Raw genomic sequence first — 18,327 nt, 5'->3', positions numbered from 1 at the left:
TGGAATGTATATCTGCCACTCCAGAGAATCCAGCAAGACTGAGAAAATACTGACACAATCTAAGTTGGACAAGAAAACACAAAGAATAGCACTGAATTGTGAAGCACACAGCATGTGTGCCACAGGAAAAAAAAACCAGACACTTATCTTTGCTGATTTGGCAGAAAGACAGGAGGAACCAGGCAGAGGTCCAACACCTCCCAACAACAATTGACAACTGGCAAGGACTAATGAATCCTGCACACCTAAATACCCCAGTCAGAAGTGCAATCAGCAGACACACCTGACCAGGACTGCAACCCAGGGACAACTGCATTACCACCTACTACCACCGGAGGGAACCCAAAAGCAGAATTCACAACAGTACCCTCCCCTTGAGGAGGGGTCACCGAACCCTCACCAGCGCCCCCAGGCCGATCAGGACGAGCCAGATGAAAGGCACGGACCAGATCAGCAGCATGGACATCAGAAGCAAAAACCCAAGAATTATCCTCCTGGCCATAACCCTTCCATTTGACAAGGTACTGAAGCCTCCGCCTCGAAAAACGAGAATCCAAAATCTTCTCAACCACATACTCCAACTCCCCATCAACCAAAACAGGGGCCGGAGGATCAACAGAGGGAACAACGGGCACCACATATTTCCGCAATAAAGATCTATGGAAGACATTATGGATAGCAAAAGAGGCCGGAAGCGCCAATCGAAAAGACACCGGATTAATAATCTCAGAAATCCTATAAGGACCAATAAACCGAGGCTTAAACTTAGGGGAAGATACCTTCATAGGAACATGACGGGAAGACAACCAAACCAAATCCCCAACCCGAAGCCGGGAACCAACACACCGACGACAGTTAGCAAAACGTTGAGCCTCCTCCTGAGACAACACCAAATTGTCCACCACATGAGCCCAAATCTGCTGCAACCTGTCAACCACAGAATCCACACCAGGACAGTCAGAAGGCTCAACCTGCCCAGAAGAAAAACGAGGATGAAAACCAAAATAAAAAAAAAAAGGCGAAACCAAAGTAGCCGAACTAGCCCGATTATTAAGGGCAAACTCGGCCAATGGCAAAAAGACCACCCAATCATCCTGATCGGCAGACACAAAGCATCTCAAATAAGTCTCCAAAGTCTGATTAGTTCGCTCGGTCTGGCCATTTGTCTGAGGATGAAATGCAGAAGAAAAAGACAAATCAATGCCCAGCCTAGCACAAAAGGCCCGCCAAAACCTAGAAACAAACTGGGAACCTCTATCGGACACAATGTTCTCCGGAATACCATGCAAACGAACCACATGCTGAAAAAACAACGGAACCAACTCTGAAGAGGAAGGCAATTTAGGCAAAGGCACCAAATCAACCATCTTAGAAAACCGGTCACAAACAACCCAGATAACCGACATCCTCTGGGAAACCGGAAGATCAGAAATAAAATCCATAGAAATATGCGTCCAGGGCCTCTCAGGGACCGGCAATGGCAAAAGTAACCCACTAGCACGGGAACAACAAGGCTTGGCCCGCGCACAAGTCCCACAGGACTGCACAAAAGAACGCACATCACGTGACAACGAAGGCCACCAAAAGGACCTACCAACCAAATCTCTGGTACCAAAAATACCAGGATGACCAGCCAACACAGAACAGTGAACCTCAGAAATCACTCTACTAGTCCATCTGTCAGGAACAAACAATTTCCCCACAGGACAGCGGTCAGGTCTATCAGCCTGAAATTCCTGAAGAACCCGCCGTAAATCAGGGGAAATGGCAGAAAGGACCACCCCTTCTTTCAGAATGCCAACCAGTTCAAGGACCTCAGGAGAATCAGGCAAAAAACTCCTAGAAAGGGCATCAGCCTTAATATTCTTAGAACCCGGAAGATACGAAACCACGAAATCAACACGGGAAAAATAACAAGGACCATCGAGCCTGTCTAGGACTCAGCCGTTTGGCAGACTCGAGGTAAATCAAATTCTTATGATCGGTCAGGACCACAATACGGTGCTTAGCTCCCTCAAGCCAATGTCGCCACTCCTCAAACGCCCACTTCATAGCCAACAACTCCCGATTGCCGACATCATAATTGCGTTCAGCAGGCGAAAACTTGCGGGAGAAGAAGGCACACGGTTTCATCAAAGAACCAACAGAATCCCTCTGAGACAAAACGGCCCCTGCCCCAATCTCAGAAGCATCAATCTCAACCTGAAACGGAAGAGAAACATCTGGTTGGCGCAACACCGGAGCAGAAGTAAATCGGCGTTTAAGCTCCTGAAAGGCAGAGACAGCCGCAGAGGACCAATTTGCCACATCAGCGCCTTTTTTCGTCAAATCAGTCAAGGGTTTAACCACGCTGGAGAAGTTAGCAATGAACCGGCAATAAAAATTTGCAAAACCCAAAAATTTCTGAAGGCTCTTCACGGATGTGGGTTGAATCCAATCATGAATGGCCTGAACCTTAACCGGATCCATCTCCATAGATGAGGGAGAAAAAAATAAAGCCCAAAAAAGAAACCTTCTGCACCCCAAAGAGACACTTAGACCCCTTCACAAACAAAGCATTGTCACGAAGGATCTGAAATTCCATCCTGACCTGTTCCACATGAGACTTCCAATCATCGGAAAAAATCAAAATATCGTCCAAATATACAATCAAGAATTTATCAATATAAGTCCGGAAGATATCATGCATGAAGGATTGAAAAACAGATGGAGCATTAGTGAGCCCGAATGGCATCACAAGGTATTCAAAATGGCCTTTGGGCTTATTAAACGCAGTTTTCCATTCATCACCCTGCTTAATACGAACAAGATTATATGCCCCCCGAAGGTCAATCTTCGTAAATCAACTAGCCCCCTTAATCCTAGCAAACAAATCGGAAAGCAAAGGTAAAGGGTATTGAAACTTGACCGTGATCTTATTCAAGAGGCGATAATCAATACAAGGTCTCAAGGAGCCATCCTTCTTGGCAACAAAAAAAAAACCTGCTCCCAACGGTGAAGAAGATGGCCGAATATGCCCCTTCTCCAAAGACTCCTTAACATAACTCCGCAGGGCGGTATGTTCAGGCACAGACAGGTTGAAAAGTCGGCCCTTAGGAAACTTACTGCCTGGAATCAAGTCAATCGCACAATCACAGTCCCTGTGCGGTGGAAGGGAACTGGACTTGGGCTCATCGAATACATCCTGAAAATCAGACAAAAACTCTGGAATTTCAGAAGAGGAAGAAGAGGAGATTGACATCAAAGGAACATCATTATGAACCCCCTGACAACCCCAACTAGTCACAGACATAGATTTCCAATCCAACACAGGATTATGTACCTGCAACCACGGGAAACCCAGCACGATAACATCATGCAAATTATGCAACACCAGAAATCGACAATCTTCCTGATGGGCTGGCGCCATGTGCATGGTCACCTGTGTCCAAAACTGGGGCTTATTTTTAGCCAAAGGTGTAGCATCAATGCCCCTTAAAGGAATAGGGTTCTGCAAAGGCTGCAAGGGAAAACCACAACGCCTGGCAAACTCAAAATCCATTAAGTTCAAGGCGGCGCCTGAATCCACAAACGCCATGACAGAAAATGATGACAATGAGCAGATCAAGGACACCGATAACAGAAATTTAGGTTGTACAGTACTGATAGTAAATGAACTAGCGATCCTTTTTGTCCGCTTAGGGCAGACTGAAATGACATGAGAAGCATCGCCACAATAATAACACAACCTATTCTGACGTCTGAATCCTTGTCGTTCCGTTCTAGACAAAATCCTATCACACTGCATTGGCTCAGGACTTTGCTCTAAGGACGACACCACAGCGCGCACAGTTTGACACTCCCGCAAACGCCGATCAATCTGAATGGCCAGAGACATAGAATCACTCAGACCGGAAGGCATGGGAAACCCCACCATAACATCTTTAACGGATTCAGAAAGACCCTTTCTGAAAATTGTCGCCAAAGCATCATCATTCCATTTAGTCAACACAGACCATTTTCTAAATTTCTGACAATACAATTCTACCACCTCTTGACCCTGAGACAGGGCCAACAAGGTTTTCTTCGCTTGATCCACAGAATTAGGTTCATCATATAATAATCCTAAAGCCTGAAAAAAGGAATCTACATTAAGCAAGGCCGGATTCCCAGTTTCCAGGGAAAATGCCCAATCCTGTGGATCGCCACGCAGCAGGGAGATGACAGTTTTAACCTGCTGAATGGAATCACCGGAGGATCGCGGTCTCAGAGCAAAAAACAGTTTACAATTGTTTTTAAAACCCAAAAATTTGGACCTATCACCAAAAAACAAATCAGGAGTAGGAATCTTCGGCTCTAAAGCAGGAGTCTGAACAATATAATCAGAAATATCCTGTACCCTAGCAGCAAGCTGGTCTACACGAGAAGCTAATTCCTGAACATCCATGCTGGCACAAGACTCCTCAGCCACCCATAAATAAAGAGGGAAGAGAAGACAAAACAGACTGCAGAAAAAAAATGGCTCAACACCTTTCTTCCCTTCTTCTGAGATGCATTTAACTAATTATTGGCCAATTGTACTGTTATGATCCGGTGACCTTGGAGCCGCATGAAAACTTTCTCTGGAGTCGGTGGAACCTGTACTGACCGCAAATCCTGAACTAACACCGCAACTAGAAGTAGCCGTGGGGTGTGCCTAACAAACCCTAGACACCTCGACACAGCCGGAGGACTAAATACCCCTATAGATGGAAATAGGAATGCTATCTTGCCTCAGAGCAGACCCCCAAAGGATAGGCAGCCCCCCACGAATAATGACTGTGAGTAGGAGAAGAATAGGCACACGCAGGTAGAAAACAGGATTTAGCAAAAGAGGCCACTCTAGCTAAATAGGAAAGGATAGGACAGATTACTAGGCGGTCAGTATTAAAACCCTTCCAAAAATATCCACAACAGATAATACAAAAAGTTCCACAATCTAACTAAAGACATGGAATGTATATCTGCCACTCCAGAGAATCCAGCAAGACTGAGAAAATACTGACACAATCTAAGTTGGACAAGAAAACACAAAGAATAGCACTGAATTGTGAAGCACACAGCATGTGTGCCACAGGAAAAAAAAAAACAGACACTTATCTTTGCTGATTTGGCAGAAAGACAGGAGGAACCAGGCAGAGGTCCAACACCTCCCAACAACAATTGACAACTGGCAAGGACTAATGAATCCTGCACACCTAAATACCCCAGTCAGAAGTGCAATCAGCAGACACACCTGACCAGGACTGCAACCCAGGGACAACTGCATTACCACCTACTACCACCGAAGGGAACCCAAAAGCAGAATTCACAACAGTCAAGCCACTCATGACCAATAGACAACTGTTGTGAACTCTGTTTCCGGGCTCCCTCCTGTGGTCGTGAGTGGTACTGTGTGAGTTCTCTCTTTGGGCTCCCCCTGGTGGCTCTTTTTGTTATTTTGCAGGTTTCTGGCTGGGATCAGCTGTCTCGTCATCTGCTAGTCAGGTTTCCTATTTAATCCACCTGGTCCTTCATTCCTTGCCTGTTGTCGTTGTATTCAGTGCTATTCTGATTGCTCCCGTCTACATCCGTTATCAGTCTCTCAAGAGAAGCTAAGTTTTGTTGGCTTATTTTTGCTCATCTGTGTTCAAGATGTTTCCTAGTATATGATGAGTTTTGTCCAGCTTGCTAATATGTGATTTCCTTGCTTGCTGGTGCTCTGGGGTGCTGAGTTGCTCCCCCCACATCGTTAGTTGGTGTGGGGGTTCTCGCATTCTCTGCGTGGATATTTTTGCATAGGGTTTTTTACTGACCGCACAGATCCCTTGCTATTTTCTGCTATCTAGCGTTAGCGGGCCTCATTTGCTCAACCTGTTTCATCTCTGCGTTCGTCTTTTCCTCTTAACTCACCGTTATTATTTGTGGGGGCTTCTATATCTCTGGGGTTATTTCTCTGAGGCAAGTGAGGTCTTTACTTTCTCTTTAGGGGTAGTCAGTTTCTCAGGCCGTGAAGAGACGTCTAGGATTTCAGGAAACGTTCCACGGCTGCCTATAGTGTTTGCGGTTAGGATCAGGTTTGCGGTCAGGATCAGGTTTGCGGTCAGTTCAGTTACCACATCCCCAGAGCTCGTCCTATTATCTTCTACTTAGCTGGTTAGATTTGTGATCCTAAGCCACTGAGGATCATAACAGTACAACAGGCCAAAAAGTGTTTAATGCATCGCAGAAGTGGGATAAGAGAAGTCCTGAGTACAATTTTTTTTTTTTCCTCTCCCTTTGCTGCAGTCTGTCCAGCTTCTCTCATCCCCTTAATCTCTGGGTGGCTTTGAGTTCAGCTGCAGACATGGATATTCAGAGTCTGACTTCTAGTGTGGATCATCTTGCTGAAAGGGTGCAAAGCATTCAGGATTTTATTGTTCACAGTCCTATGTCTGAGCCAAATGTACCTATTCCTGAGTTGTTTTCTGGAGATAGATCTAGGTTTCTGAATTTTAAGAATAATTGTAAATTATTTATTTCTTTGAGACCTCGTTCCTCTGGTGATTCCGCTCAGCAAGTTAGAATTGTTATCTCCCTGTTATGTGGCGACCCTCAAGATTGGGCTTTCTCCCTAGCGCCAGGAGATCCTGCATTGCTGAATGTGGATGCGTTTTTTCTGGCGCTTGGATTGCTTTATGAGGAACCTAATCTTGAGAACCAGGCAGAAAAGGCCTTGCTGGCTCTCTCTCAGGGTCAGGAGGAAGCTGAGGTGTATTGTCAAAAATTTCGGAAATGGTCGGTGCTTACTTTCTGAAGCCATTAAGAATGTTATGGTGGGGTTCCCCACGCCTGCGAGTCTGAATGAGTCAATGGCTTTGGCCATTCAGATTGATCGGCGTTTGCGGGAGCGCAAACCTGCGCACCATCTGGCGGTGTTTTCTGAACAGAAACCTGAGTCTATGCAATGTGATAGGACTATGACCAGAATTGAACGGCAAAATCATAGACGTCAGAATGGGTTGTGCTTTTACTGTGGTGATTCAGCTCATGTTATCTCAGCATGCTCTAAGCGTACAAAAAACTTCGCTAAATCTGTCACCATTGGTACTGTACAGCCTAAATTCATTTTGTCTGTTACTTCGATTTGCTCTCTGTCATCCTACTCAGTTATGGCTTTTGTAGATTCAGGTGCCGCGCTGAATCTGATGGATTTGTCATTTGCCAAGCGCTGTGGTTTTATTCTTGAGCCATTACAGTTCCCTATTCCATTGAAGGGAATTGATGCTACACCATTGGCCAAGAATAAACCTCAATACTGGACTCAGGTGACCATGTGTATGACTCCTGCACATCAGGAGGTGATTCGCTTTCTTGTGTTATATAATTTGCATGACGTTGTCGTGTTGGGTCTGCCATGGTTGCAGGCTCATAATCCAGTCCTGGATTGGAAAGCAATGTCTGTGTTGAGTTGGGGTTGCCAGGGAATTCATGGCGATGCTCCATTGGTATCAATTGCTTCCTCTACTCCTTCTGAAGTCCCTGAGTTTTTGTTGGACTACCAGGATGTATTTGATGAGCCCAAATCCAGTGCCCTACCTCCTCATAGGGATTGTGATTGTGCTATAAATTTGATTCCTGGTAGTAAGTTCCCTAAGGGACGACTGTTTAATTTGTCTGTGCCAGAGCATGCCGCTATGCGGAGCTATGTAAAAGAGTCTTTGGAGAAGGGACATATTCGCCCCTCCTCGTCCCCTCTTGGTGCGGGATTCTTTTTTCTGGCCAAGAAGGATGGTTCGTTGAGACCCTGTATAGATTATCGCCTTCTAAATAAAATCACAGTCAAATTCCAGTATCCCTTACCATTGTTGTCTGATCTGTTTGCTCGGAATAGGGGGTCTAGTTGGTTCACCAAGATAGATCTTCGCGGTGCGTATAATCTTGTGCGTATAAAACAGGGCGATGAATGGAAAACAGCATTTAATACGCCCGAAGGCCATTTTGAGTACTTGGTGATGTCTTTTGGACTTTCTAATGCCCCTTCTGTGTTTCAGTCCTTCATGCACGATATCTTCCAAGAATATCTGGATAAATTTATGATTGTGTATCTGGATGATATTTTGGTCTTTTCAGATGATTGGGAATCCCATGTGAAGCAGGTCAGGATGGTATTTCAGGTCCTGCGTGCCAATGCCTTATTTGTGAAGGGTTCCAAATGTCTCTTCGGAGTCCAGAAAGTTTCCTTTTTGGGCTTTATTTTTTCTCCTTCTTCTATTGAGATGGACCCAGTCAAGGTCCAGGCTATTCATGATTGGACTCAACCTACATCGGTTAAGAGTCTTCAGAAGTTCTTGGGTTTTGCTAATTCTTACCGTCGCTTCATTGCTAATTTTTCTGGTGTGGTTAAACCTTTGACGGATTTGACCAAGAAGGGTTCTGATGTGACTAACTGGTCTCCTGCGGCCGTTGAGGCCTTTCAGGAGCTGAAGCGCCGGTTTTCTTCGGCTCCAGTTTTATGTCAGCCAGATGTCTCTCTTCCCTTCCAGGTCGAGGTTGATGCTTCTGAAATTGGAGCAGGGGCTGTTTTGTCACAGAGAAGCTCTGATTGCTCTGTGATGAAGCCATGTGCCTTCTTTTCAAGAAAATTTTCGCCGGCTGACCGAAATTATGATGTTGGTAATCGGGAGTTGTTGGTAATGAAGTGGGCATTTGAGGAATGGCGACACTGGCTAGAGGGAGCTAAGCATCGTGTGGTGGTCTTGACTGATCATAAAAATTTGATTTATCTTGAGTCGGCCAAGCGGTTGAATCCTAGACAGGATCGTTGGTCGTTGTTTTTCTCACGTTTCGATTTCGTGGTCTCGTACCTTCCTGGTTCGAAGAACGTGAAGGCTGATGCTCTTTCTAGGAGTTTTGTGCCTGACTCCCCTGGAGTTTCTGAGCCGGCTGGTATCCTCAAAGAGGGGGTAATTTTGTCTGCCATTTCCCCAGATTTGCGACGGGTGTTACAGGAATTTCAGGCGGATAGACCTGACCGTTGTCCATCAGCGAGACTGTTTGTCCCAGATAGATGGACCAGCAGAGTTATTTCCGAGGTCAATTCTTCAATGTTGGCGGGTCATCCTGGGATTTTTGGTACCAGAGATTTGGTGGCTAGATCCTTCTGGTGGCCTTCCTTGTCACGGGATGTGCGTTCCTTTGTGCAGTCCTGTGGGATTTGTGCTCGGGCTAAGCCTTGCTGTTCTCGTGCCAGTGGTTTGCTTTTGCCTTTTCCGTTTCCTAAGAGGCCTTGGACGCATTTTTCCATGGATTTTATTTCGGACCTTCCGGTCTCTCAGAGAATGTCATCTGGGTGGTTTGTGATCGTTTTTCTAAAATGGTCCATTTGGTGCCCTTGCCTAAGTTTCCTTCTTCCTCCGATTTGGTTCCGTTATTTTTTCAGAATGTGGTTCGTCTGCACGGCATCCCTGAAAACATTGTGTCTGACAGAGGATCCCAGTTTGTGTCCAGATTTTGGCGGTCCTTTTGTGCTAAGATGGGCATTGATTTGTCTTTTTTGTCGGCCTTCCATCCTCAGACGAATGGCCAAACCGAGCGAACTAACCAGACCTTGGAAACTTATTTGAGATGTTTTGTTTCTGCTGACCAGGATGATTGGGTGACTTTTTTGCCATTGGCCGAGTTTGCCCTTAATAATCGGGCTAGTTCGGCTACTTTGGTTTCGCCTTTTTTTTGTAATTCTGGTTTTCATCCTCGTTTTTCCTCGGGTCAGGTTGAGTCTTCTGACTGTCCTGGGGTGGATTCTGTGGTGGATAGGTTGCAGCAGATTTGGAACCATGTGGTGGACAATTTGACGTTGTCACAAGAGAAGGCTCAGCGCTTTGCTAACCGTCGTCGCTGTGTGGGTCCCCGACTTCGTGTTAGGGATTTGGTGTGGTTGTCTTCTCGTTATGTTCCTATGAAGGTTTCTTCTCCTAAGTTTAAACCTCGTTTTATCGGTCCTTATAAAATTTTGGAAATCCTCAACCCTGTGTCATTTCGTTTGGACCTCCCGGCATCGTTTACTGTTATGATCCTAGTGGCAAGGATCGCAAGTAGGACTAGCTAAGTAACTAAACCGACTACAAACTCTGGGGAAGTGGTAACTGAATTGACCGCAACCTGATCCTATCCGCAAACAACTATAGGCAGCCGTGGAACGTTACCTGAAAATCCTAGACGTCTCTTCACGGCCTGAGAAACTGACTATTCCTAGAGGGAACGAAAGTCCTCACTTGCCTCAGTGAAATGACCCCAAAGATATAGAGTAGCCCCCCACAAATATTAACGGTGAGTTAAGGGGAAAGCACAAACGCAGAGATGAAATTAGATTTAGCAAATGAGGCCCGCTAACACTAGAAAGCAGAAAATAGAAAGGGAACTGTGCGGTCAATTAAAAACCCTATTCAAAATATCCACGCAGATATCGCTCGAGCCCCCGCACCAACTAACGGTGCGGGGGAAGCAACTCTGTACCCCAGAGCAAACCAGCAGAAGAAATCACATATTAGCAAGCTGGACTAAACTCATCATACACAGAAATAATATTGCAGACTGATGAGCAAAAAATAATTAAACAGAACTTAGCTTCTCCTGAAGAGACTGAAACCGAAGATAATCAGGAGTAATCAGAATAGGACTGAGTACATTGACAGCTGGCAACAAGTGGAAGTGAAACAGAGCTAAATAGGAAACTCCCAAGTGAATAACGAGGCAGCTGATCAGCCACAGACCCGCAGGATAACAAAAAAAGCCACCAGGGGGAGCCCAAAACAAAAGTCACACAATACCGCCTGTGACCACAAGAGGGAGCCTGAAAACAGAGTTCACAACAGTACCCCCCCCTTGAGGAGGGGTCACCGAACCCTCATCTAAACCCCCAGGGCGATCAGGGTGAGACACATGGAAGGCACGAACCAAATCGGCCGCATGAACATCAGAGGCGACAACCCAGGAATTATCCTCCTGACCATAGCCCTTCCATTTAACCAAATACTGAAGCCTCCGTCTAGAAATACGAGAATCCAAGATCTTCTCCACCACGTATTCCAATTCTCCCTCAACCAGCACAGGGGCAGGAGGCTCAACCGGAGGACCCACAGGCACCACATACCTCCGCAACAACGACCGATGAAACACATTATGAATAGCAAACGATGCTGGGAGGTCCAAACGAAATGACACAGGGTTAAGGACTTCCAAAATCTTATAAGGACCGATAAACCGAGTATTGAACTTAGGAGAGGAGACCTTCATAGGAACAAAGCGAGAAGACAACCACACCAAGTCCCCAACGCGAAGTCGGGGACCCACACAGCGACGGCGGTTGGCAAAGCGCTGAGCCTTCTCTTGTGACAGCTGTCATGAATCCCAATGGCTAGGGATAGCAAGGGACAAGCAAAGTAATACAAAATATCGGACGAGCTCTAGGGTGATGGAACCTGGGCTGACCGCTGCCCTACGCCTGACAAACGCAACTAGAGATAGCCAGGGAGCGTGCCTACGTTGGTTCTAGACGCCACGCACCAGCCTAAGAGCTAACTAGTACTGCAGAGAAAATAAAGACCTCACTTGCCTCCAGAGGAATGAACCCCAAAAGGTATAGTTGCCCCCCACATGTATTGACGGTGAAATGAGAGGAAGGCACACACATAGAGATGATATATATAGGTTCAGCAAATTGAGGCCCGCTGTAAACTAGAAAGCAGAACGATACAAAAGGGGTCTGAGCGGTCAGCAAAAAACCCTAATCAAAAAACCATCCTATTACAAGAACCCATGTGCCAACTCATGGCACATGGGGAGAACCTCAGTCCACTAGAGCTACCAGCTAGCATAGAGACATCATAAGCAAGCTGGACAAAAAAAACCAACAACTGAAAATCAGCACTTAGCTTATCCTGAAAGATCTGGGAGCAGGTAGGCAGGAACCAAACAGAGCACATCTGAATACATTGATAGCCGGCAAGGGAATGACAGAAAGGCCAGGTAAAATAGGAAACACCCAGCCTCTGATGGACAGGTGGAAACCAAAGGCCGCAACCCACCAAAGTCACCCAGTACCAGCAGTAACCACCAGAGGGAGCCCACAAACAGAATCTACAACAGACAGCTTCAAATTGTCCACAACATGATTCCAAATCTGATGCAACCTATCCACCACAACATCCACTCCAGGACAGTCAGAAGGCTCCACCTGACCCGAGGAAAAACGAGGATGAAACCCCGAATTACAAAAAAAAGGAGAAACCAAAGTAGCAGAACTAGCCCGATTATTAAGGGCAAACTCGGCCAATGGCAAAAAAGTCACCCAGTCGTCCTGATCAGCAGAAACAAAACATCTCAAATAGGTTTCCAAGGTCTGATTAGTTCGTTCGGTTTGGCCATTAGTCTGAGGATGGAAGGCCGACGAAAAAGACAAATCAATGCCCATCTTAGCGCAAAAGGTCCGCCAAAATCTAGACACAAACTGGGATCCTCTGTCGGAAACAATATTTTCAGGGATCCCATGCAAACGAACCACATTTTGAAAAAACAGCGGAACCAACTCGGAGGAGGAAGGCAACTTAGGCAAGGGCACCAAATGGACCATCTTAGAAAAACGATCACACACCACCCAGATGACAGACATTCTCTGAGAGACAGAGAGATCCGAAATAAAATCCATGGAAATGTGCGTCCAAGGCCTCTTCGGGACAGGCAAAGGTAACAGCAAACCACTGGCACGAGAACAGCAAGGCTTAGCCCGAGCACAAATTCCACAAGACTGCACGCACATCCCGCGACAAGGAAGGCCACCAAAAGGACCTGGCCACCAAATCTCTGGTACCAAATATTCCAGGATGGCCCGCCAACACCGAAGAATGAACCTCGGAAATAACTCTGCTGGTCCATCTATCCGGGACAAACAGTCTCTCCGGTGGACAACGGTCAGGTCTATCCGCCTGAAACTCCTGCAGCACTTGTCGCAAATCTGGGGAGATGGCAGACAAAATCACCCCTTCTCTGAGAATACCAGCCGGCTCTGAATCTCCAGGAGAGTCAGGCACAAAACTCCTAGAAAGAGCATCAGCCTTTACATTCTTCAAACCAGGCAGGTACGAGACCACGAAATCAAAACGAGAGAAAAACAACGACCAACGAGCCTGTCTAGGATTCAGCCGCTTGGCCGACTCGAGATAAATCAGATTCTTGTGATCAGTCAAGACCACCACACGATGCTTAGCTCCCTCGAGCCAATGTCGCCACTCCTCAAATGCCCACTTCATAGCCAACAACTCCCGATTACCGACATCATAATTCCGCTCGGCAGGCGAAAACTTTCTTGAAAAGAAAGCACATGGCTTCATCACAGAGCCATCGGCGCTTCTCTGCGACAAAACAGCCCCCGCTCCAATCTCGGAAGCATCAACCTCGACCTGGAAAGGAAGAGAGACATCCGGCTGACATAAGACTGGAGCCGAGGAAAACCGGCGCTTCAGCTCCCGAAAGGCCTCCACAGCCGCAGGAGACCAGTTAGTAACATCAGAACCTTTCTTGGTCAAATCCGTCAAAGGCTTAACAACACCAGAAAAATTAGCGATGAAGCGACGGTAAAAATTAGCAAAACCCAAGAACTTCTGAAGACTCTTAACAGATGTAGGCTGTGTCCAGTCATGAATAGCCTGAACCTTGACTGGGTCCATCTCAATAGTAGAAGGAGAAAAAATGAAACCCAAAAAAGAAACCTTCTGGACTCCAAAAAGACATTTTGAGCCCTTCACAAATAAAGCATTGGCACGCAGATACACAATCATAAATTTATCCAGATATTCGCGGAAGATGTCGTGCATAAAAGACTGAAAGACAGAAGGAGCGTTAGAAAGTCCAAAAGGCATCACCAAGTACTCAAAATGGCCTTCGGGCGTATTAAATGCAGTTTTCCATTCATCACCCTGCTTAATACGCACAAGGTTATACGCACCACGAAGATCTATCTTGGTGAACCAACTAGACCCCTTAATGTGAGCAAACAGATCAGATAACAATGGCAAAGGATACTGAAATTTGACCGTGATTTTATTTAGAAGGCGATAATCAATACAAGGTCTCAGAGAACCATCCTTCTTAGCCACAAAAAAGAACCCCGCACCAAGAGGGGAGGAGGAGGGGCGAATAAGTCCTTTCTCCAAAGACTCCTTTATATAACTCCGCATGGCAGCATGCTCCAGCACTGACAAATTGAAAAGTCGTCCCTTAGGAAACTTACTACCAGGAATCAAATTTATAGCACAATCACAATCCCTATGAGGAGGTAGAGAACTGAGTTTGGGCTCATCAAATACATCCTGGTAGTCTGACAAAAACGCAGGGACTTCAGAAGGAGTGGATGAAGCAATTGACACCACAGGAGCGTCGCCATGAATTCCCTGACAACCCCAACTTGACACAGACATTGCTTTCCAATCCAGGACTGGATTATGAGTCTGCAACCATGGCAGACCCAACACGACAACATCATGCAAATTATGCAGCACAAGAAAGCGAATCACCTCCTGATGAACAGGAGTCATGCACATGGTCACTTGTGTCCAGTACTGAGGTTTATTCGTAGCCAGTGGCGTAGCATCAATTCCCCTTAGTGGAATAGGGAATTTTAAATGCTCCAAAACAAAACCACAGCGCCTGGCAAATGACAAGTCCATCAGACTCAGGGCAGCACCTGAATCTACAAAAGCCATAACCGGGTAAGATGACAAGGAACAAATCAGAGTAACAGACAAAATGAACTTAGGCTGTAAAGTACCAATGGTGACAGATTTATCAACCTTTTTTTTTGCGCTTAGAGCATGCTGAGATAACATGAGCTGAGTCACCACAGTAAAAGCACAACCCATTTTGCCGTCTATAATTTTGCCGTTCACTTCTGGTCAGAATTCTATCACATTGCATAGACTCAGGTGTCTGTTCAGAAGACACCGCCAAATAGTGCGCAGGTTTGCGCTCCCGCAAACGCCGATCAATCTGAATGGCCAGAGTCATTGACTCATTCAGACCTGCAGGCGTAGGGAACCCCACCATGACATTCTTAATGGCCTCAGAAAGACCTTTTCTGAAATTTGCAGCCAGGGCACACTCATTCCACTGAGTAAGCACCGACCATTTCCGAAATTTCTGGCAGTACACCTCTGCTTCATCTTGCCCCTGAGAGAGGGCCAACAACGCTTTTTCAGCCTGGTTCTCAAGATTAGGTTCCTCATAGAGCAATCCAAGGGCCATAAAAAACGCATCAACACTGAGCAATGCCGGATCCCCTGGCGCCAATGCGAAGGCCCAATCTTGAGGGTCACCACACAAGAAAGAAATTATAATTTTAACTTGCTGAACGGAATCACCAGAGGAACGAGGTTTCAAAGAAAGAAACCATTTACAATTGTTCTTAAAATTCAGGAACCTAGATCTATCTCCAGAAAACAACTCCGGAATAGGTACTCTAGGCTCTGACATAGGACTGTGAACAACAAAATCCTGAATACTTTGTACCCTTGCAGCAAGATGATCTACACTGGAGGCCAAACTCTGAATATCCATATCAGCAGCTGAGTTCAGAGCCACACCAAGATTAAGAGGAGGAGAGAAGCTAGACACAAAGCAGCTAGACACACGGCAAAAAAAAAAAAAAAATTCTCAAGGCTTCTTTTCTCCTGCTTCTGCCATGCAATTAACACTTTACCGGCCGGCTGTACTGTTATGATCCTAGTGGCAAGGATCGCAAGTAGGACTAGCTAAGTAACTAAACCGACTACAAACTCTGGGGAAGTGGTAACTGAATTGACCGCAACCTGGTCCTATCCGCAAACAACTATAGGCAGCCGTGGAACGTTACCTGAAAATCCTAGACGTCTCTTCACGGCCTGAGAAACTGACTATTCCTAGAGGGAACGAAAGTCCTCACTTGCCTCAGTGAAATGACCCCAAAGATATAGAATAGCCCCCCACAAATATTAACGGTGAGTTAAGGGGAAAGCACAAACGCAGAGATGAAATTAGATTTAGCAAATGAGGCCCGCTAACACTAGAAAGCAGAAAATAGAAAGGGAACTGTGCGGTCAATTAAAAACCGTATTCAAAATATCCACGCAGAGATCGCTCGAGCCCCCGCACCAACTAACGGTGCGGGGGAAGCAACTCTGTACCCCAGAGCAAACCAGCAGAAGAAATCACATATTAGCAAGCTGGACTAAACTCATCATACACAGAAATAATATTGCAGACTGATGAGCAAAAAATAATTAAACAGAACTTAGCTTCTCCTGAAGAGACTGAAACCGAAGATAATCAGGAGTAATCAGAATAGCACTGAGTACATTGACAGCCGGCAAGAAATGGAAGTGAAAACAGAGCTAAATAGGAAACTCCCAAGTGAATAACGAGGCAGCTGATCAGCCACAGACCCGCAGGATAACAAACAAAGCCACCAGGGGGAGCCCAAAACAAAAGTCACACAATACCACCTGTGACCACAAGAGGGAGTCTGAAAACAGAGTTCACAACAGTTTACCATCCATAATGTATTCCATAAGTCTTTGTTGCGGAGGTATGTGGTGCCTGTGGTTCCTTCTGTTGAGCCTTCTGCTCCGGTGCTGGTTGAGGGAGAATTGGAATACGTGGTGGAGAAGATCTTGGATTCTCGTATTTCAAGACGGAGGCTTCAGTATTTGGTTAAGTGGAAGGGCTATGGTCAGGAGGATAATTCCTGGGTTGTCGCCTCTGATGTTCATGCGGCCGATTTGGTTCGTGCCTTCCATGTGGCTCACCCTGATCGCCCTGGGGGTTCTGGTGAGGGTTCGGTGACCCCTCCTCAAGGGGGGGTACTGTTGTGAACTCTGTTTCCGGGCTCCCTCCTGTGGTCGTGAGTGGTACTGTGTGAGTTCTCTCTTTGGGCTCCCCCTGGTGGCTCTTTTTGTTATTTTGCAGGTTTCTGGCTGGGATCAGCTGTCTCGTCATCTGCTAGTCAGGTTTCCTATTTAATCCACCTGGTCCTTCATTCTTTGCCTGTTGTCCTTGTATTCAGTGCTATTCTGATTGCTCCTGTCTACATCCGTTATCAGTCTCTCAAGAGAAGCTAAGTTTTGTTGGCTTATTTTTGCTCATCTGTGTTCAAGATGTTTCCTAGTATATGATGAGTTTTGTCCAGCTTGCTAATATGTGATTTCCTTGCTTGCTGGTGCTCTGGGGTGCTGAGTTGCTCCCCCCACATCGTTAGTTGGTGTGGGGGTTCTCGCATTCTCTGCGTGGATATTTTTGCATAGGGTTTTTTACTGACCGCACAGATCCCTTGCTATTTTCTGCTATCTAGCGTTAGCGGGCCTCATTTGCTCAACCTGTTTCATCTCTGCGTTCGTCTTTTCCTCTTAACTCACCGTTATTATTTGTGGGGGGCTTCTATATCTCTGGGGTTATTTCTCTGAGGCAAGTGAGGTCTTTACTTTCTCTTTAGGGGTAGTCAGTTTCTCAGGCCGTGAAGAGACGTCTAGGATTTCAGGAAACGTTCCACGGCTGCTTATAGTGTTTGCGGTTAGGATCAGGTTTGCGGTCAGTCCAGTTACCACATCCCCAGAGCTCGTCCTATTATCTTCTACTTAGCTGGTTAGATTTGTGATCCTAAGCCACTGAGGATCATAACAGACAACACCAGAAGCGTCTTAGTCTGGTTTCAGACTTGCGTACGGGAGTGCTGCGGATGACAGCGTACTTCCTCCCTGAAACCACGCCTGCGCTACTCCTACGCATCCTTGTGTCCTGCGGTGCACTGCGTACCTATCTTTAACATTGAGTATGCGGGGACATATGCAACATGTTGCGTTCAGCACAGCGCCAAAACGGCACATGCGGATGCATCCGCATACAGCGTACGTCTCTGCATACCCAATGTTAAAGATAGGTACGCAGGGCACTGCAGGATGCAAGGAGGAGTAGGCGGAGTGTAGGCATGGTTTCAGGGAGGAAGTACACTGCCATCCGCAGCACTCCCATATGCAAGTCTGAAACCAGACTAAGACGCTTCTGGTGTTGTCTATTGGTCATGAGTGGCTTGACATAAGGAATGTGACACACGTAGTCCATGTCCTGGATATGTCTGTGTGTGGTCGCCCTTGAAGCAATGACTCCAGCAGCAGTCCACTCCTTATGAATCTCCCTTAAATTTTTGAATGGCCTTTTCTTAGCAATCCTTTCAAAATCATTTTTCAAGGTGGTGTTATAAAGTATTCTAATTTACTGAGATAATGGCTTTTGGGTTTTCATTGGCTGTAAGCCATAATCATCAACATT

Source organism: Ranitomeya variabilis, chromosome 3 (assembly GCF_051348905.1).
Source record: "Ranitomeya variabilis isolate aRanVar5 chromosome 3, aRanVar5.hap1, whole genome shotgun sequence".
NCBI classification, from domain to species: Eukaryota; Metazoa; Chordata; class Amphibia; order Anura; family Dendrobatidae; genus Ranitomeya; species Ranitomeya variabilis.
Note: the sequence above shows the minus strand (reverse complement) of the source record.